A 20,997-nucleotide genomic window follows, 5' to 3' on the forward strand; every position below is an offset into this window, starting at 1 on the left:
TGGAATAAAGTGCAAACTACGTAAGTCACCTACAAAGCTCTACAGAACTTGGCCCTCCACACCCCTTACCCCGCCCTCTGGCTGTAGTCACACAGCTCCCCACCCCCACCCCTGCCGCCCCTCCTTAGAGCCTTCAGACCCTTGAGATCTCTGCTCAGCAACCACTTCCTCAGGGAGATCTTTGATGACCACATCTTCCACCAGGACCAGATCTGGCCCCCAATATGTACACTCCACAGCACTCTGTATAGTCTTTCCTCATATTTAACACAATTTTCAATCACCCATTTATTTGTGGGATTAGTTGATGTCTTTTTTCCCTACTAAAATGTAAGTTCCCTGTCTTGTTCACCACTGCATTCCCAGCCCCTAGAAGAGTGTAGGTTGTTCAAAAGATATTTGTGGAACTAATGGTTGGATGTTCACAAATCATCACAGATACTCCCAGGCAGTAGCTTGTCTCCAACAAGTATCTGGCTTCAAAAACCTTACACAGGATCCCTGTTCACCAGCTCCCAGAGTCCTGCTCGCGGGCACAGCATCTTTGCCCCTGATTACTCCCTCTCCAGCACTGTGCTGGAGGTGGAGAGAAGCGTGCCCTCCTACTGCTTCTAAGGGTGACTCAAATCTCACCCACACTCCCTCCAAATCATGGAAGGAGGCAAAACTGCATAATGTCTGCTATGGGCTGAATGTTTCATATGTCAAAGCCCTAACATCACAATGTGGTGATACTAGGAGGTAGGGCCTTTGGGACAGGCCTAGATTTAATGAGTTCATAAGGGTAGGATCCTCATGATGGAATTAATGTCCTTATAAGAAGAGGAAGAGGCTAGAATTCTGTCTCTCTCTCTCTGGACTTAGCAAGAAGGTGGCCATCTGTAAACTGGGAAGAGAGATTTCATCAGACACAGAATCTGTGGGCATCTTGATCTTGGACTTTCCAGCCACCAAACTGTGAGAAATAAATGTTTGTTGTTTAAACCATCAAGTCAATGGGTATTGTTACAGCAGCCTGACTAAGAAAACATATCAAACATGTGGGCTACAGAACCAGAGACATACCCTCATTCCAGTTCTGACACATTCCCCAGGATGAGGTAGCTATTATGCCAGAGCCTCAGTGCGTCATTTGTAAAATGGGACAATAAGAGTATGAACCACACAGAGTTGCCGTGGGGATTGAATGAAGAAGGCTCTCAGCAGAATGCCTGGCACACAGTATAAACATTCAGCCACTCTATGCTTGTCTGAGTTACTGTCATAGAGCTGAGGCACAATCTTAGAGATTAACTAGTAAACAGGCTGATTTCGCAGATGAGGAAACATGATCCAAAGAGGCTCCAGTGGCAGAACCAGGAGGAGGAGCCAGGGTGGTGGGTTCTTTTCCATCATAGTGGGTGCTCTGACAGCTCATGGCCCTCCCAGGGCTGAGAAAGAGCCCCGAGAGAGAGGGAGAAGCCAGGGGATTCTTTCCTCCTGGCCCAGGATGGGTTAAACTAAGAAGTGAACACAGAAGGACCAGAGGGGTGCTTCTCTGCCCCCAGAAAATATCCATCCCCCCAGGAGCATAAAGAGGCATAGTCTAGAAGAATGTCCTAATTAATCCAGTACTGTCCATCTCTTTTACCAGGCCGCCCTAGGAAGGACTTTCCAGACTGTTTACTTGGCTTTCTTTCAACACTGTGGTAGCTTTCTCACTGTCCTGGGACCAACATAAATGAATTTCCTGCTAATAGCATCCTCATCATGCCCACACCCAAATCTTATTCTGTGAGGATGCAATTCAGAGAGCCTCGCGCGCACACACACATCTGAGCAAAAAACTTTATTCCTTGGTGCCTGCCTAGTGTTGCAGCCGAGCAGCTGCTTGACAACCAGGGGGAAGAGGAAAAGAGAGAAAGAGCGAGAGGGAGACAGAGAGAGAGAAGAACCTGTAAGAAGTGCATGTGCCCACAGAAGCAACACCATCAATCACTTCTAAAGGGCATACTTCCTCTGGAGAAAAGGTTTAAGGGAATAAGCAAGCAGATGTAATGAAGATTTTTGAATCTATTGATTGAAATCTGTTGTATTTCCTAACTATTGGAGAACACATCATTTTTGCATTAGGCAATCGATTTATGACTTATGTAAATAGAAAACAGAGGAACTTTCCAAGAGATGGGCAAGTTTAGCAGAGATGCCTCACTCTGTTACGCTATGAAGCCTACCTCTCCCTCCCTGTTGTCTTTGTGATGAGGCGCGTCCAGACGGAAGGCCCCCTCTGTTCCTCCACTATTAGTAACCACCTACAGGATGACAAGCAGCTGCTCCCAGAATGCACCGCACTCTCTTTTGTCTCCTGCCTCTGCCAGAACTGCTCCCCTGCCTGGGACCCCCTCCTCGGGCCTCTTTACCCATGCCTATCCACCATTAGTCACCTGGAAGGTGGCCCCGGAACACCACCTCCCACTGAAGCCTTACCTGGTGTCCCCAGGCACCACTCAGAGCTCCCTGCAGGGGGTTCCAGGGGCACCCTGTGCCCCCGCTCTTATGACAATGATCACACCGCTGCAACTACTACTCCTAAGACAGAGATTTCCCCCCCGACATTTTTATGTTCTGATAGGTCACTGTACCTACTTCTATTGTGACTACTCTGCCCACAGGCTCATTTTCAAACATGCCCTTTTTCCACATCTGTATGTTTCTAAGATGAGGATGTTTTGCAAACGTGTACATTTAGTGTGGTACTGTTTCTGATTTTTTTTTTCCCTCTCAAAAACTCTTATTATATTGGGAGTGCATCTTAAAATCAAAGAAATGTCACTTATTTGTGTGTCTGATCTCCCCTCTCCACCATGAATTGTGGGAGCAGGACCTGTGTTCTGACCATCTTCGTGTGTCTATCCCTATGCCGAGTGCCTGCTCAGCAGCCACTGCTCAACAGATGGAGGGGTGGGGCGGAGAAGGAGGAAAGAGGGAAGAAAAGGAGAAAGGAAGGGACTCTCTTACATTCTACAGTCTACAAAGCACCTTCACATCCCGCTTTCGCTTAGCTTGAGTTCCCGTCAGAGGGCATGGGGGCTTCTCTCCCAGAGATTTTCCTTGGAGTTTTCCTGGTCACTGCAGTCCAGGCATTCATGTGTGCTCCGGGTCCTCAGCACAACACAGGGCAGTCAGCCAGCTAGGGCACACGCTACACAGGGAGAAGTGATCGGGAGGAAAGTCACAGATTCTGGTATCCTACAATTCAGCGCCACGGGACAGATGACTCTTCTGTGAACCCTGTCTCCCCACCCCCAATGAGCAAGAGCTCAGCCCAGTGAGCTCCATCACGTCTCAGCTCTTTGTCAGGCCCACTGAGCTGCCAAACTCACCCTTACCTATCCACCTACTTCCCAAGACTCTGGTCAGAGGCTTTTCTCACTGCCCCCAACACATGCTTTGCCAGTAACACGGTCCCTGGCCCTCAGCTCTCCCAGACCTCATCGCCCTCTGAATAGCACCTGCCATCTGAGCTAGACCTATTAGCACCGTTCATACTATTTTTTTACAGCGTTTCCCACAGCAGAGAGCTAAGCACATACCTGATCAGAGTTCGAACATGACTGAAACAAATTAATATGACAATCAGCTTTTCTGGGCTCCTCTGCCCTTCTTCATTTCCTCGGTCCACCATTCCTTCTGCTCCTAGCCCAGACAAATCCTTCTCAACCTGGTCGGTTGAGAATTATGCCCGTTGCTTCTGGTTTTTCCAGGTATTTTGTTGAGGTACGCCCGGACCATGCTCCAAGCAGCCCCCTGAAGCTCAGGTCTTACCGGACAGCTCTCTGAACTAGGCTCTGTCCTTACAGGCTCTTCTCTGTTCCAGTCAGGTAACCACTTTCATGGATTCCTCTGCAATGTTTTGAACATCAAGGTGGCATTCGAAGTGGGAGAAGGGCCGCCGTGTCACACTGTTGGCCTGTCCAGGCTCCACAGCTGGTTCTATTAGGCTCTGCTGATACGAGCTGCTGTCGAGCCAGGTTTTCATTCTTCACACCGTTAAGGAAACAAAATTCAGCTGAGTAAATTTGAAGATCTAATTGGCTTTATTCAATGATTCATGAATCGGGAAGCATCCCATCTAGCACATACAATGGAGCTCCAAGGGAGCTGTACAAAATAAAAGGCTTCTATAGGCAGAAAGGGGGCAAGATGCAGAGTGGACTGTTTCAAGCAAGGTCACCTTCCTTTGGGTAAAGGCGGCGGGGGAGGGGGCTGTCTACCGGGCGCCTCACTGGTCCTCACCAGGTGATTCCAGCCCGACTGATCAAAGGTCATGTTCCTGGGAGAGGCTGAAACTGCAATTAGGTTGGGTGCTAAGTCTTGCTTTGTGGATGTGGACCTTAGCACAAGTGACTCCATTTGGGGTCTGTTGTTTCTCTGTTTATCATGAACAAATGATTTCGGGGGTTTGGTGGGTTTTTTTTTGTAAAGATTGATTGATTGATTTTAGAGAGAGTGCATGAGTGTGAAGGGCAGAGAGAGAGGGAGCGGGAGAGAGAATCTGAAGCAGATTCTGCGCTGAGTGCAGATCCTGACACAGGGCTCGATCTCATGAGACATGAGCCTGAGATCATGACTTGAGCTGAAACCAGGAGTTGGACACTTAACTGACGGCACCACCAGGTGCCCCATGAACAACTGATTTTATAAACCTGAGGGGGGTTATTTACATTTGCCCCTATTAAATTCCATCATGTTTAGCCTTATCATTCTGGCTGGTGGTGACCGTTTGGGGGCTTCAGTCCATCCTTTCAATTCCTCAGCAGGGTGAAAACAGTGTATTCGGGCTTTGTGGTGGGGGGGCATCAATGAAAGCATGTCAGCACCATGTCTAGAGCAAGGCTTTAATTCATTTCTTAGCCCTGAGATCCCATGAGGCCTGGCCAGCTGAGCAGTCTATGAGGGTGCGTTTTTATAAGAGCGACACATGCCCAGTAATTACCATCTTATGCCACCCTCTCCCCTGGGCTCCTCCCACAGTGCTCCCTGTCTCACTGAATGGAAGGCATTCCTAATTCCTCCTTCCCCTTCAGGCTGCACGTGGAATCAGTTCTTTAGTCCTATCAGCGGATGTTATCACCTCGGTAAATACCACCATTCAGCCACTGCTCCCTCCCACGTTTCGGCCACACCTTTGTACACCCTACCCCTCCTTCATCTCTTTCTCTAACTTCCATGCTTCAGGCCTCAGTTTGAAACCTCACCTCCTCCAGGAAGCCTTCTCATCCTGTAGATTTCTCATCCTGCCTCCCCAGTGTGGTCCTTTCTCTGTCATATCACCCAGCCACAGCACAGCCATGCCCTTTAACCCTTCCCAGCTACATCTAAGTTCTATCAGGATGGGGGAAGAGTCTGCTTTGCTCATTCTCATACTCCCAGCACATGGGAGATGTCAATAAATATTTCTTGAATTAGGGGCGCCTAGGTGGCTCAGTGGGTTGAGCATCTGACTCTTGGTTTTGGTTCTGGTCATGATCTCATGGGTTGTGGGATTGGCCCCATGTCAGGCTCCACACTCAGCAGGGACATTGCTTAAAGAGTCCCTCCCTCTGCCTCCACCCCCCACCCCTGCTCACATTTTTTAAATAAATCTTTAAAAAATACATTTCTTGAATTATGGAATGAAATAATGATGCTGTGACCTTGGTTGGGCAAGTTTTGAATCACTGGCAAGTGATTTGGCTCAACACCCATGAGGCTTCCTAGTATAGGGGAAAGAACACCAGCTTTGGCCTCTAATTAGCAGTGGCACCTGAGTCTTGTCACTTAAACTCCATGAGCCTCAGTTTCCTCATCTGAAAAGTGGGAGTAAAAATTTACCATAAGGGGTTGTCACGACGCTCAAAGGAAATTATGCATATGAACATATTCCCAAACTGAGAAAGTATGGTTCCCAGACAGGTATAACCATAGACCCCAATCCCTCAGAGCAGCCCTGTCCTGTCTGCAGAGATTGCACCAGAGACCTGAATGAGCTCAGCCTTGAGCATTGACACTCATCAGTTTGGGTCCAATACTAAGTCCAGCAGAGTTTTTTTTATTCTTTCTCAACCTTTTTTGCTGTCTTTATTCTCCTACATTCCTGGGCCACTTCCAGAAGTTTTCATAACTGCCACTTCTACTGCACTCTCTTGGTGGAGGGTTTAATGATCCTGAAGGCCCGAGAAATACATTGAATTAAAACACAAAATGGATGGCATTGTGCATTTTAGTGAAACAGCAATTAGGAGTGGCAGTCACCATGTAGTCAGGAGGGCAAGAGAGCTGGGGAGAAAAGGAATAAAGTGACCTCATAAAGACACTTAATTTCATTACCCCTAGACACAGTTTCCCATTACTGCTCTTGGTGCTTAATGGTTTTATGATTCCATCTATTGATGCTTAGCTAGTTCATTAACTGTGCTGCTAAAAATACAATTATCTCCAACAAAACCTTTATCACTAATAAAAGGAAAGGGAAAAAAAAACCTCTGTCATTACCAGAAAGCAGTGGGGTGGACACACCTTCTGTGCCCCAGAGTTTTCGTGGAGATTGAGACTATAACCCACACAATGCATGCAACTAGTTAAAAAAATTCGATCAAGCAACTCCAACTCCAAGCTGCCTCCAACTCACTACTGGATGATTTTGTGCACTCAAATGACATTGGCTTTGATTGAGTCAGCTGAATCAACCTGTCACAATGCTGGTGATGGATGTGACATATAAGGATCCTCTTAACCATTCATTCATTCAACAGGTATTTACTAAGCCCCTACTAGGTGCCAAGCACTGGTTAGACACACAGAGACACTTAAAATAGGTAGGGTCATGTTAAAAGGAAGCCCACAGTCTAGAAGACAACGTGTGTCAGTTGGAATCAGAGGACAGAGAATCCCAGTTACTGAGCTAGGGCTTAAGCGGACCTCCACTCCTGATTGGGAATGGAGAGGGAAAAGTGGGTGCTGAGCAGGGCAGAAGGTGACAATGACTTTCCAAGTTAGCATAAAGGCCATTTAGGATCTGTCCTCAAGCCCCACCCTTTTTAATCTCTCTTCAGAGCCTACCAAAGGTGGGAAGGGAAGCCAGCACAAATAACCCCGGGCTGCAGCCAGGACGGGACTAGGACCTAATAAAAATCTGTGTAAAGGGACGCCTGGGTGGCTCAGTTGGTTAAGCATCTGTCTTTGGCTCAGGGGATGATCTCAGGGTCCTGGGATTGAGCCCCGAGTCGGACTTCCCGCTCAGCAGGGAGTCTTCTTATCCCTCTGCCTCTGCTCCTCCCCGCTGCTCGTGCTCTCTTTCAAATAAATAAATAAATCTTAAAAAAAAAGAGAGAGAAAAGAAACAAGTCTTAGAATATGTTCATTCTTTAAAAGAAAAAAAAAAAAGGAACCCAGTAGATCCAGCCCAGAGATGCTGGGGAAAGGAAAGCCAAGGGCTGAGTCCCTGATACTCTCCATCCCAGGCCTGGGAGAGCCTGCAGTGTAATCTTTTGGGTCTATCAGCATCATGTTTGTATCAGGCTGATCATCGAGGCTGTCATCTAATTGCATTGGTGGTTTTTGCTTCTTATCTCATGTACTTCTCCCTCAGCCATTCACCCAGTGACTAGAGTTGAGACAACTCATGGCTCGTTTGTGCACTTTTTAACACATCTGAGGTTGAGACGTATGAATTTAATTGGCAATTGGCACTCAAGTCTTTCCTGAAAAACTGTTATCTATAGCGCATCTCATAATCAATGGCATCTTAAAAGTAAAGGATTGTGGTATTAACAAGGAAAACCGAGGACCTTAATGGGTGCCAGGCCCTACACTAGATGATTCCATGGCCCTACCATTTCATCCTAGAAGCAGGCCTATGAGGGACGTTTTATTGTTCCCATCTTTATGAACGGGACACAGAGGTCAGAGGGCTGTAGCTCACTAGTGTTGGAGTTGGCACCATGAAGCTCTGGTCCATTGTGCTACCCATCCTCACAATTTTGACCAGGAGGAAAGGCTGAAGAGCAGCTTCTGGAATAACCTATTGGTGTCAGGAACCCTCTAGCGGGCCAGCAGTAAGTCTGAAGTGACACACAGAAGCAGGGCAGAGAAGACTCCTATGGAGATTCAGACTCTCCCCAGGGCCTTCTGGATGGGACCGTGGCCCCTCTGGCCAACCCACCTAGTAAGCATCTCTGCAAGACAGAAAAAGTGTTAGAGCTGGCCCTGCCGTTGAGGTGGTTCCAATGCAGTTAGGGAGATAGATAGATGCACAAGAAAAGATGAAATGACAACAGGTAGTACTGTCGAATGCCACAAATATGGGACAATGTGTGTGCACAGGGCTCCAGGGGATGGAGAGCTTCCCGGGAGCTGCAGGCCATCCTCATACTCCAATTTGCTTTTGGGGAGAGAGTTTCTGAGTGCTGGGAACTGCACTGGCTTTTCTGCTCCCTTCGGGTCCTTACAGTGTAGGTCTTGTCATCCCTATTACACAGAAACCCTAGATCGCACAGCTGGTGAACCGTCAATCTGGATTTGAACCTCAGTCAGGCTTAACCTTCAGCCACACCATGTCATCAGTGTATGTGTGTGTGTGCACACGCTAACACATGCATGCACATGGGCATGTGCTCACACACACACACACACACACACACACACACACACACACCTTATCTACTGTCTACAGAGGCGATTATTTTTTGGAAAAAGCAACATAGAACATACTGCCAGATGCATTCAGAGAAGCCAAGTCTTCCATAATCCTTCCTGGGTATTATATTGTTTGTGAAAGAGAATGGATTTTTGTGGGTGTTTTGTTTTGTTCTGTTCTGTTTTAATGAGAAGTCTGGTTAGAAAATAAACAAGTTGTAAAACTTGAGATTTATTCTTTACCTGGCGAGCAGCTTCGTGCAGAAACGGGGCTACACTGAAAGAATAATTTGGTCCTCGGTGATGGCCTCACCCCCAGGGAACCTGCTCTGTCTGGCGTTGGGCTGAGGCATGTGGAGAACAGCAGGCTTAATAAATGCCATCCACCAGAGATTCCACCTGGCCACCAAATGCCCCCGGCCTATCTCTTCATTCAGGTAACAGACACATAACCAACACCTATCGGGTACCAGGCATTAGAGGTCATAAAACAACTGACGAAGGAGGGTGAGTAAAAGTGAAACATTACAATACTACCTAAGATGGGATATAACACAGTCTGGAGAAGCTGCTAATGCTGTGGGAGTGGACGGGGCAAAAGAAGGTGTTAAGAAAACGATAATAAAATTGGAGCTCCATAACCAGGACTTTTCAAGATTAAAGAAGACTTTTTTCACCGACAGATTAGGTAGGAGCATTCCTGACAAGGGGACAGAGTAAGAGCAAAATCAAGGAAAACCGCCAGTGCGGGTCCAGTGAGTATGATGATGAAATTGGAGCAAAGCTGGGGTGAAGGGGAGGTGAGTTGTGGGTCGTAGCCTGGGGAATGAGTCCTAGATTGATGAGTTGTCATTGTTTTTATTTTTGTGGTTTTTTTTTTAATTCATTCTGGCACAGCCTGATTTATTCCAGAACCTGGCTTAATTGATATTTTAACTATACGCTTACGCTCTGCAACAATTTCAAACGAGAGCAGGTACGTGAAATGAGATAATGTATGTTAGAAGCACTTAGAGAACTGTGAAGTGTTGTACAGAGTACGGTTAGTGCTGTTGGCATCGTTCTAAGATTCCTGAGGCAAAGCATCATTCATTCCTGTACATAGTCATGGACCCCCTGTGACGTGCCCAGCCTAAGCCAGGGGCTGGGAGGGCTGACGAGAGGAAGGACATGCCGTACTTCCCCAGACACCCATCCACATGGCCTGATGGCTCACCAACCATCATCACGGGAATGTCAGCACTTTGTAGGTACTTAGACCGCAGACCCTTCCAGGGTAGGACCCCATGAAACCACACAGCGTTGTGTGGCTGAAAGGCAACAGACTTAGTTCCTCATCCTTACTGTCATCCAGGTGGCCGTGGGGTGCCACAGTCCTTCTCTGGACCTCAGGGTTCTCCTCTGGAACATTCAGAGACTGTGGTGATGGCCCCAACAGGCTTCTCAGCACCCAGAGCCCGCAAGTGGTTGAGGCCAGAGTCAAACCCAGCTCCAGTTACTATCAAAGTTAATACTCTTCTCTCTGTCTTGTGTCCACATGCATATAAAACCATTTTTCCAAAGGAGTTCTTTTCCAAAATAAGCTTGTACTCCCACCAGTGAAATCATCCTAGTTTGGGCCTGACTGGGATTCTGCATGGAAAAAAATTGAGTTGATGGAGCTGGCCTTCAGCAAGCTCATTTTTCTGGCATGAAGACAAATGCCTGACAAGATAATTCTATTAGGAAGTTACAGGAAGATGATACAGCAAGTAATTGAGGCCTGGATTCTGCCGTGCTTCTGCTGAACATGACACCTAGTGACTTAGTGGAAACGAGGTGCCAGCAATGGGCCCCCTCGACAGGTAGGTGTGGGCCAAGTGGCCATGTTTGTGAACACTTCGGTTTGAGAGGACGCTGTCTCTGCTTCCATCAGTGCAGTACTGACCCCACAGCACCTCAGTCTACCTTTGAGTGTTGGAAGCATGGTGGGAACGTGGCTCTTGCTCTCTTGCCTCACATTCCCTAGAGGGCGGTTCTCTTGCAACGTGGCATCTGGAGTTGCTCTCCTAGGATGCCTTCCTTGCCCCATCAATGGGCTGGGTGCCTCTCCTAGGTGCTCTCATGATGCCCGGTTCTTACAACCTCTATTAGCTCAGCAGCTATTCATTCAACACAACGATGTGCCTAGCCCTGTTCCGAAATCTAGACTCTCTCACAACATTTTTATCTCTGTTTTGTAACTGTCTACTCCAAAGACAACAGGTAAATCACCGACTTTAAAAAGGAAATAATCATATGTTTAGCTTGGCTAGAATTCTGCATGTCTTATTATGTTAAAATATCATTATTTAAAGAAATCTTTGTATCTTAGCGTATTGCACACTGCCAGCAATTATTAGGTATTCAATACATGCTTGCTGAACCACTGAACAAATTTGACTATTGGAGAAGCTGGGGCTTGGGGTTCCTTGACAGTCTTTTTTTTTTTTTTTTTGCAAGGGGGGAAACCAAGTCAGTGAAGTGCTGTTCAATGACACCTCCAAGGCCATGGGCAGAGTCCAGGTTGAAAGGCAGCCAGGGAAGGGAGCTGAAGGTGGGAGAACAGAGAATGTGAGCTAAATCAAGGGCTGTCAAGGTGTAGCCATCACAGGCAGGACCTAGCCGGCAACAAAAATGCTTCCATGGCAAATTATAAGTTAGCACTGGCTCAAGATCCAGGTAAAACAGGTCAAGGTATTTGCCAGTATTTGTAGGCTTGTAGATGTCCTCCTGAGAACAAGTCCAGGGGACGACACTTTAGACTATGTATGGCTTAATCCTGCTTACATCCTAAGTAAATCTCCAAACGACTTATATCCCGTCTTCCCAACCCCACCTCCACTATTATTATCATCTGCATGTGCTGTCCAAGCTTGAATGGTGGAGTCAGGATTCAAACCCAGGCAGCCACCCCAAGGTTGTAACCACTCCACGGTGAAAATACTCCCATCACCTATGGACGAGGTAACACATGTAACAGGCTTACCCTAGCTATATTCGTTTGCTAGGACTGCTATTCCAACAAGATACCAACTGCTATACCAACAATAACAGCTCGGTGGCTTAAACAACAGAAATTTATTTTCTCACAGTTCTGGAGGCTGGAAGCCCAAAATCAAGGCATCAGCAGGGTTGGTTCCTTCCGAGGGCCACGGGAGGCCCCAGACCTCTCTTCTCGGCTTGTAGATGGCCATCCTCCCTGTGTCTTCACATCGCCTTCCCTCTGCATGTATCTCTGTCCAAATCTCCTCTTCTTATAAGGATACCGGTCATGCTGGATTAGAGTCCACCCCAACAACCTCATTTTACCTTAATCACCTCTGTGACAATCCAGTCTCCAAATACAGTCACATTCAGAGGTACTAGGAGCAGACTTCAACATATGAACTTTAGGGGACACAATTCAGCCCATAACACCCGCTAAATGATCATAGCTATTACTATGATCCTGGAATTCAAGGACCCCACAATCTCAATTTGCCTTTCCACCCATATTTATGTCCCTTACCCCCATACCAATCACTCTCTCAAGTCACTTTTAAACAAAGCACCTTGAACATCCCCTCCCCCAGACTTTTCAGTACTATTATCTACCCATGATGATACAGACACCAAATCCTCCACTTAGTGCAAGTCTCAGCTCAGGCCCCATTAGCCCTGACTTTTCTCTCCACCCCAGTCATTTGAAAGAAAATTAACAGTTGCACTTACAGTGTGTTTTCACCAGCACAGAATCATTCTATTCTCCTGTATTCCTATGCCCCCCTGACGGGTTAGGAAATGGGAGCTCAGAGTGGTTAAGTACTGTAGCAAGGGTCACTCAGCAAGTGAAGGCAGGATGTGACTCTACCCCCACCTGTGTGATTGATTCCAAGTCCACTGCCCTCCTTGCCCTGAACTATGCCAATTCTGGCCTGAAGCAGTCATCTGGCAGTTAAGCCTGCAGTGCCCTGATGCTAGCTCTTCCTGATCACCTGGAGCTTTTACTTTGAGCTTTTATTAAGACTTTATTATCGATTTTCTATTCACATGTCTTTTCTCCCCAACTATATTTTCAGTATCTTAAGAACAAAAATGTGTTTTTCACTTGGACCGATCCCTTCATAGTGACAGGTAAGGCTCAGTAGAGACAGTTGATGTTTTAAGGCCAAGTTGAGGGTTATTCTCTGAATAACATTAAGACATACCCACTCCTCCAGGGAGGTACACATGTTCCCTGGAGAGGTGGGCTCCAACCAGCAGAACAGAAGGGCCTCTTTGTCTTCCTCCAAACACAGTGGCTTCGTGAGATAATTAATTGCAGAGATGTATGTCCAGCGATCCCCTCCCAGCTCTGGGCCCCTCGCAGCCCTCGTGCTTGGGCAGGGCACCCCTAGAGCTCAGCTTCTAGGAACGGGGCTGGTATCCACCCAGACACATCTGCCACTGTCCCTTCTGTTTTCCCCTTCCTTTCCTGTCTCCAGTCTCCTCTCTCTCCTTTCTAGGACCTCAAGGTTGCCTGAAGCTCTATTACTTAGTGGTTACTGTAGCCGGCCACTGCTCTAAGCACTTATAGTGTAACCACGACCTTGAGCCAGCAGGACTCAGGAAATGGTGTCATAAAGGTATTTTTACTTTGAGTCCCATAGTTCACTTCCACTTCCTCAGTGGGGCTGGCCCTTCGTGCATGAAAACTGAAAAAGGCTGCACAGTCCTTCTGGTCACTCAAGGGTAATAAAAAGTCCTACAGTCATTTTAAAAGGCACACAGTCCCAATTCAGCACTTACAATGGTCAGATCCCAAGCAATAACCAAAACTTGAACCCTGACTTGAAGTTAGAACGTTCTCCCCTGGCCGTCTGGGCTCTACCGCATGCGGGCTCTTTGCAGTGTGTGTGAGTGTTGGGGAGCAAGCATTGGGGGGGGCCTATGGTGGCTGTGGAGGGGACGGTTCAAACCTCCTCCGGGAGAATCTGCTGTGAGGAGCGGGTGACTGACAACCCAGCAGCCACGCTGGGGACCCCCCTCACATCCGCACCAATGTTGCACTTTCCAGGGTGCAAGGCCAAGTGCAGCAGGGTGCTAGGACTGAGCCTTTCCTGCCAGGGGACTCTTGCCATGGGCAACCTTTCTAGGAGACTAGCTGGGGACCAGGGGGGACCTAGCTTGCCTCACCCAGACTCACTCAGCATTGTGCTACAGGCTGAGATTCTTCCTACCCACCTCTTCCTTTCTCTGTCTACGTCATGACCCGAAGCCTCTCTCTGCCTAATCTTGCTTCTGTCCCCCTTATTTTTCACAGTGTCCCTCATGCACTCACAGGCAGTACTGTCTAGTGGTTAAGCACATCCTGCCCACAGTAGGTCTCAATTTGATTGATACTCGATTTGACCTTTTTCTCTGTTTTGCTGTCTTTTCTCTCCTCTCCTCTGGGAGCCTCAGTCTCCTCATTTATAATATGGGGATAATATCAGATCTACTGCCCAGGGCCGCTGTGAGAATTAGTTATCACCTGTAGAGCTACATACGGCTTTGGCTTTTCTGCCCCGCACCATGGTTAACACTCCAGCATAGAAGTCCACCTCTGATTACAACAGCCCAGATTCCTACTTGGCTTCCAGAATCAGCAAGTCATGCTCCTGGAGCAGGAAGCAGCTCTGTGAGGAAATGGCTATGTTTGCGGCTATCTGAAATACCTGCTCTTAAAAAAAAAAAAAAAAAAAAGGCTCTTATGAACCGTAAATGCTACGGGTAATGACACAGAATTAGCATAGGTCCACCAAATGAGTTAACCAAGCTTATGATGGGTTTCTCACACACCACCAGAGGCTGGCTGAGAAGTCAGTGCACCTCCCCGGGACTTAACCGTGTTCCACCCTTTGAGAAGGCTCAGCCACTGACGACCCCCCAGGGACAGGGCTTCCCCAGCCAGAGGAGTTGATCAGCAGTGCTTGCGCCACCAGAGCTCCTGGATGTTCCTCTTTCATCAAAGATGATGCTGAATTCTAAGGAAGAAGCAAAGCCTCATGAGGCCTGTGTTCCCGGACCCTCTGGCCTACTGTGGAGACTGCCACGTCTCTGTGTGAAACCCACAGACCTGCTGGGGGCCTCAGCCTCACTTCACTGCACCCTCCTCGATCCAACCTCCCAGACCCAGACCTTCCAGGCCTCTGCAACGTGTCTAGCACCTTGTCTTCATCGGCACCCTCAATGCCCCGGCCTCATTCAGGTCTGCCTTGTGGCCCACCTGGACAATGGCAAGGAGCTCCCAACCACAAGTCCCACCTCTACCTTCATCTCACCTGATGCTTCCTTGACATCAAGATCCTAGCAATCTTCAGTTCTAACCGAGCTGCCCTCCCTCCTTGGAAATCTTCCCCAGCTCCCCACTTCCCAGCGACAGGGCAGACTGGTGGCCTCAGGCCAGTCACAGTGTGCAGACAGGTTTTGTACAACTGACAATGTTTTCAAAATTTTGAACCAATATTTTAAAATCAGGAGTTGCACATAAAAATTAAGATTTCTGGCTTGTCTCAAATACCAGGAAATCTGGCAAGCCCAAGTGTGATGGTTAATTTTATGTGTTAACTTGACTGGGCTAAGGGATGCCCAGATAGCTGGTTAGACATTATTTCTGGATGTGTTTGTGAGGGGGTTTCCAAAAGAGATTAGCATTTCAGTTGGTAGACTGAGTAAAGACGATCTCCCTCACCAGTCTGGGTGGGCACCGTCCAATCTGCTGAGGGCCTGACAGAATAAGAAGGCGGAGGATGGGCAAAATCATTCTCCTTGCTTGAAAGGCATCCGTCTTCCCCCACGCTCAGATATCAACGCTCCTGGTCCTCTGAGTTTCAGACTTACCCTGGGATAAACACCACTGCCCCACCCCATCCCTATTCTTAGGCTTCAGACTCAGACTGAATTACACCACCAGCTTTCAATGGGCTTCTCCGTCTCCGTAACACATGAGCCAGTTCCTATAATCTCCTCTTAACCTTTATCTCTATACATCTCACTGGTTCTCTTCCTCTGGAAAAGCTGAACTAAGAACCCAAGTGCACGCGTTTACATCGCAGCTCCTGACCAGAGCTGGGGGGCACAGCATCTGCCACTCTGCCAGCTTCATTTGCTTGCTCACACCAGGGCCCTGCAGACCCTGGAGGAGGAGCCCCGAGCCAAGAGACTCGAGTCCAAATTCTTTGGCCTCCTCTCCTAAACCCTGCCCCGAGCTTTCCTTGAAGCCTCGTCTCTCGCTGTAGACAGAGTGAACATATGATGTGTGATCCAAACTGGGCCACTTTGGAAAGTCAAAAGAGGCACCAAAAGTAACAAGTGTTCATTAGTCCACAACAGGTATAAACCGGGACTTTTCCTGGCAAGCCTGGGTGTATGGTTGGCCAAACCGTGGATCCCAGGGTGGGCAGAACACAGCTCCGCCTCCAGCCAACCTGCCCCGCTCCTGTTTCCTCCACGTGACCGCCTCTGTGCAGGGCGGTGCCTTTGCTCCTTGCTGACCCTGCTTCTCGGAGTACCCTCCCTGCTCATCTCCGCGTGTCGGGATCCAACAGCCTCTTCAAAGCCCAGGCCAGATGTGACCGCTTCCTGGAAGCATTCCTCACACTTCCGGCCCTGAACTCCTCGCTCACCTCTGAGTTTCCAGAGGACTTTGTCAATCTGCTTTTATCCTTCCCTGTGTCCCAGGTTAGAATCATATCGTTCACCCAGCCAACAAACTTTTAGGGAGCACAGGGATACAGCAGCGAACAACACAGCCCAAGCGCCTCCCCTCAGAGAGTTTGGGTCTTACTGCTCATTGGCTCATCAGTTTCCCAAGGACAGGAACTGCAGATGGAAGATGTAGTGCCCTGCTCAAGAACATTTGCTACGTTAGGTTGTAAAAACCTCTCCATGCCTTACTCTACTCACCTGCTAAAGGGGAATAATACCCTCCTTCTCTTACAGCAGCACCCTGAGGATTAATGAAAAGCAAAGTGATAGTATCTGTAAAGTTAAAAACATTTTAGCCATGTAGAGTTCTAAAAATAGTAGCTACTAAGCAAAGCAAACTGTGATCAGCATATCCTGTATCACCTCCTTTTAAAATTTCTAACACTTGGTGGGGGGGCACCTGGGTGGCTCAGTTGGTCAAGCGTCTGCCTTCGGCTCAGGTTATGATCCCAGGGTCCTGGGATCGAGCCCCGCGTCAGGCTCCCTGCTCAGAGGGGAGTCCACTTCTCCCTCTCCCTCTGTCTCTGCCCTGGCTGGTGTGCACACTCTCTCGCTCGCTCGCTCACTCTCTCTCTCTCAAATAAACAAATAAAGTCTTTAAAAAAAAAAAGTAAAATTTCTAATACTTGGAAATGGGTATTGTTATTCCCTTTAACAGAGAAGAAACCCAAGGCTCAGAGAAGTTAAGTGATTGGCTGATGAGGCCAACAGGCTAACGGAAGGAGAGCCAGGCTCCAGTCAGGTATCTGACTCTGGATTCTGAATGCTTTCCACCACACCGCACTGCCAGCAGCTGCCACGAAGGGGCCAAGACGTGGCGTCACCGAGTCAGCCCTGGGCCTGAACCTGTCTCCTCTCATTGCCCACATTCCAGTGTCCTCATGGACATTGTCCCTTGGCCTTTCTAGGCAGAAGGGACCTTCAAAGGTTGTAGAAGCCCTAATCTGTGGCTATGACCAGTGAAAGATTTCCCTGGGCAGGAGGGCAACACCTGCTGAGACCCCTCTACTCTCCCCTACACACACACACACACACACACACACACACACACACACACGCCTCAAGACTTCATTCAGCACAGGTGACGAGCAACACACGGCTCTTGATTCACCTGGTGAAGCTGTGAGAGTCTCTCACCTGGGGATGCTTGCCAGGCCTGAGGTCAGTGCCAGGCCCTCTGCAGAGCCTCTGCTCGTTACCAGGAAGGTGCACAAATTGGGTTAAAAAGCTACACTGCCATGATTCCAGAACCCCCGGTCTGTGAGGCTGTGCTTCCCATGTCAACGAACAGCCAACCCCCTCTAAATGTCTGCTGGCTTCTATAATTACTTGGGGAAAATGTCATGTTTGCCACGGTGTTATTAGAGTAGCACACAGGCTAAGATGCAAACAACTCCACACCAAAATAAATATTTCCCATGGCGTCATTCCAGCTATCTGGTGCATGCACTTCCAGATGATCACACAGGAGAAAATCAAAGACAGGGATCCTCTGTTATGAAATGCAGTCAGGAGGCTGCGTCTGAAGACAGACAGCTCCAGTCTGGTGTGAAATCTGGTCTGATCCTTATATCTGAAGCTATATTTATTCTCTCTTGCTTTAGAATTTGTCACTATCTGATTTTATTGCAAAATGAAAACCTGTATGTTTAAGCAGTTTTCACAGAAACACTTAGCAAAGGTTTCACGGGGCCTGGAAAAGGAAAGCAGCAGACCAACCTAGGGCAAGTCACTGGGCCTCAGTTGCCATCTGTAAAACGGGGTTAAGACATCAACTGCCCAGAGTGAGGTTGACTTTCTTATACTTCCTTCAAGGTCTGAAATCTATAATAAATTAGAGGCCTACCATTTCATGCCAAAATAGTATGCAGATAAAGGCCGGTGTGGCTCCTGCTGACTCTAGGGTATGTGGTCAGGCCCTGCCCTCACATTTGCAGGCCCCAGGGGAAAATTACAAATGGAGGCCCACATAGCATGTGTCGAACTATTTAAAAGTTATAAATCAAGCTAATAAACTGCTAAATAGAATCTGTTTTGTTCTCCCACCTTGACAAATACGCCTTCAAAATGGCCTGGAAGGCCAGTTTGGACTTTAGAAATCTTGAAGTCCTCAGTTTCACATCATGACATGACAATAGGAAGAGTTAACCCCAGCCTCCCCCAGTCCTTCCCACTCCTGGCTCTATCTCATACCTCAAGGGGCCTCAGTCCTGCTCATGAACAACCCAGCCCGCATGTCCACACTCTGCGCACACTTGCACACACACGCACACCAATGGGCCCAGGGACCTATACACCAGCAGTACAGCCCCAGTCTCTAAAGGACAGACCTGAAAAAGAGGCCTGGTAATGAGCTTGGGGTTGTTTGAGCAGGAAATCTTAGAGTCCCAGGTACCCATCGAATGTTCTAGAAGAGGGAGCCCTTCCCTTAGTGCTATAGACTCCTCACCCTGTGAGGAAGTATCATCCATGGGAGGCCAGAGTGGGGCCAGGGCAAGGACCCCTCTTGTTGACTTACCATTGACAGTGGGCTAATTCCCTTAATATATAAAGAATTCCCTCAAGTCAATAAGAAAAAAAATCAGCTGCTCAATTAAAAAAAAAAATGAATAGACAGCGCATTTAAAAGAGCATGAATAGCTCCTAAAGATGAAAGACATTCAGTGTCCAAGGTTGAAAGTCTGGCAGCATACTGTTGGCTCAGCGTGTGAAGCAATACTCTCACCCACTGCTGGTGGCAGTGAAGGTGGGGCAAGCTCTATGAAGCACAATCTGGCAACAGCTATAAAAATTACAAATACATATGCTCTTTGTCCCAAATATTCTACATCTAGTTATTTAACCTGGAGAAATATTTTAACAAGAAATGATATTTATTGTGGCTTTTTTTTTTTTTTGTAATAGGTAAATATTGGAAGCAACCTAAGTCAACTGGTGTAGAGCCGGTTAGCTCAGCAATGTCCCCCCACAGAAGACAGATACAGGGCAGGTCTAGATGAACCAGTACACAGACTGGTCATCAACATGTGTTGCTAAATGACGAAAAGAAAGCTATCCAGGACAGCGGTGGTGTGCTGCTATTTGTGTCTAGAGAAAGAGCCCATATACACATGTTCAATGTGCCAAGACTTTCTGGAAGGGTACTTAAGAGACTGTTAACAGTTAACAGTCTGTATGTATCTGTATATGTACAGATACATAGTGGCTGTTATCTATGGAGGGACTCTGTATGGCCGGGACAGCTGAGGGAGGGAGAATGACCCTTTGTTGTATTTCTTTTTGTGTCTTTTGAATTTGTACCACGTGTATGATTTACTTATTATGACATATTCAAATGATAAAAAAGAAAAGCTTAGCCTAGCACTCCATCTATACTTTTCTCAATGGTACATATATTTTTCTCTTATGTCATCATTATTTATATACAAGTTTTGCAAATCTTCCATATTTTAGTTTAAGAGGGTAGAATTCATGCCAAATAATAACTAGTATTTTTGAGCATTTATTATCCGCCAAGCCCCATTCTCCATTATTTATATGCATTATCTCACTTATTTCTCTATAATGACCTCTGATAATAGGTATTATTATTCTCGCTTTACAGCTCAGGAAAACTAAGGGTCCAGGAGGAGGTTTAAAATTTTCCTAAGGCCGCCTAGCTCTGTGCTAGGGAAGTGGATTCTAAGACTGTTCTACGCCAGCTCTGACTGACTTCAAGCGTCCCTTAGCCACTACGCATGGTCTCTCTCTCTCTCTTTCTCTCTCTCTCTCTCTCTCTCTCTCTCACACACACACACACACACACACTGGAATTTAGGAAGATCTGGATGAATGAGTGAGTGAATGAGGGAACGCATGATGTACTTGCCACATACACGGTTATCCTGCACATCGTACTTCTAGGTCATGTGCATCCTGTTTCCAGATCTGGGGAGGGCTGGAGGACAGCCCTCCATATAAATAGCCGTAGGTTCCCCTTGCCCACTGCTGCCTGGAGGGAAATAGAGAGAAAGAACTGACCAACTGAGGAAGATGAAGAGGTGGTTAGTTTCACACGAGAGGATATTTTTTAAGCAAAGATGCTAGGGCTCAGACAAGAGCCTGAGGGCCCATTCTGTCACGTCCACATGAAGCATGGCTCCATTCTCGAAGCTCAGAAATGTCAAAGTACTGGGTACATGGTCCCTGGCCATACAGAGCCCTCAGGCCCCTTCTGACAGCATGTCAAGCTTCCACACGGGTCATCCTACAGTTTGCAGGCAGAGCAACGGGGAATCCCATGGGGGCGCTACCTATCTGAGCAAAGAGATGAAGGCTGCTGGTACACATCCCCCCCACACACAAAAGAGCTGATACATTAGTGTATTTGTTTGTTTTCCACCCTCGAAACAAAGCCCACTTTTGGTTCCCATACGGCAATTTGAACCAAGCCCGTGATCTTTATGCACAATTCTGTCTCCTCATCTTGCATGATTTATATGGGTTTTAAATAATAAATTGCATGGATGCTGTAGAATTTATAGTGCTCCAAGTAGGTCATTAAATAAATCACTGTATAATTTATATAAATGAACCTAAATCATGCAGTAGGAGGATTTCATTAGAAAATCAATC

The 20,997-nt window shown here is 47.4% G+C and overlaps 1 long non-coding RNA gene across 1 annotated transcript; it reads right to left on the reverse strand.

Moving 5' to 3' along the window:
• Positions 1–146: 146 nt before the first annotated feature.
• Positions 147–20,354, reverse strand: LOC114211329 (uncharacterized). Its single transcript, XR_003609742.2, has 3 exons — positions 20,259–20,354; positions 3,573–4,019; positions 147–3,181 (listed from the first exon to the last, which is right to left on the reverse strand). It is a non-coding gene; the product is annotated as an uncharacterized LOC114211329 (long non-coding RNA).
• Between the last annotated feature and the right edge of the window lie 643 nt (positions 20,355–20,997).

Source organism: Eumetopias jubatus, unplaced genomic scaffold, assembly GCF_037043125.1.
Source record: "Eumetopias jubatus isolate StellerSeaLion01/CBP00866 unplaced genomic scaffold, mEumJub1_p1.0 scaffold_13, whole genome shotgun sequence".
NCBI lineage: Eukaryota > Metazoa > Chordata > Mammalia > Carnivora > Otariidae > Eumetopias > Eumetopias jubatus.